The sequence below is a fragment of the Orycteropus afer genome, unplaced genomic scaffold, assembly GCF_000298275.1.
Source record: "Orycteropus afer afer isolate SDZICR_OR568_19922 unplaced genomic scaffold, OryAfe1.0 scaffold00256, whole genome shotgun sequence".
NCBI lineage: Eukaryota > Metazoa > Chordata > Mammalia > Tubulidentata > Orycteropodidae > Orycteropus > Orycteropus afer.
The window spans coordinates 1,730,266-1,731,743 of record NW_006921843.1 but is presented as its reverse complement, the minus strand read 5'-3'; positions in this window follow the sequence as shown (position 1 = coordinate 1,731,743).

Sequence of the window (1,478 nt, the reverse complement as noted above, 5' to 3'; positions counted from 1 at the left end):
CAGACCAACCTTACAAGAGATGCTAAAGGGAGTCCTTTGAACAGAGAACCAAAAATAGCAAATAACAACTGACCATTAATACACAAGATGACATAACTCAGAAACCACCACTATGGATATCCAAAATAAAATGAGCTTAAAATGTTGTAAATAGAGAACCAGAGACATCAATTGGCAAGTGAGGACAACTACAAAGAAAAAGAGGGAAAAGACTGTCTAGTTACATAACTTCTAACTGGTGAGGAAGTTTAAGAGAGTTGCAAGACAGAATGATCTGTTCTAAACTCAGGGAGAAAATTTTAAATCATATAATAAAGAAAAATGATAAACCTTTATATCACAATAAAAAAGAGGAGAAACACAAATACTGAGCAAATACTAAAACAACAGCAACAAAGGAAATGATAACAGGATTCATAAACATAATGAGATCAGCACAGAAAATAATATGGAAGAAAGAAACCAGGGACACCATGAAAAAAACATACACCAAAATGACAGCAACCAATTCATACTTGTCAAAAATTATACTGAATGTTAATGAATTAAATGCACCACTCAAGAAACAGAGAGTTGCAGATTGGATAAGAAAACAAAACCCATCAATATGCTGCCTACAAGAAACACAATTTAGAGATAAAGATAAAAATAGACTAAAAATCAAAGGTTGAAAAAAGATACATAAAGCAAAAGGCAACAGTAAGAAAGCAGGAGTGGCAACATTAATTTCTGATCAAATTGACTTTAAGACAAAAACCACCACACGAGACAAGGAAGGACATTTTATATAATGATTAAAGGATCAATTGAACATGAAAATATAACCATAATAAATATCTATTGACACAACGAAAGAGCCCCAAAATACATAAATCCAACTTTAAAAAAAGTTGAAAAGCCAAATAGATGACTCCACAGTCATAGTGGGAGATTTTAATACACCACTTTCTTTGAAAGATAGAACAACTGGATAGAACTTTGTTCTGCTCAACAAAGATGCAGAAGAGCTAAAAAATACACTATACCAACTGGGCCTTATAGACATCTACAGAGCACTTCATTAACAGCAGCACAATATACATTCTTCTCCAGTGCACATGGAACTTTTTCCATGATAGACCATATTTAAGCCATAAAGCAAGCCTTAGTAAATTTAAAAATATTGAAATACTGCAAAGCATCTTCTCAGATCATAATGCTATGAAATTAGAAATCAACAATAGAAAGAGCAACAGAAAAAGAGTAAACACATGGAAACTGAACAGTACTGTCCTTGAGAAAGACTGGGTAAGAGAAGAAATCAAAATTGAAATTCAAAAATTCTTTGAATCAAACGAGAATGAAAACACAACATACCAAAATCTTAGGAACACAGCAAAAGCAGTGATCAGAGACCAATTTATCACAATAAATGCACACATAAAAAAAGATGAGAGAGCCAAAATCAACACTTTAAATCAACATCTCCAGCAATTAGA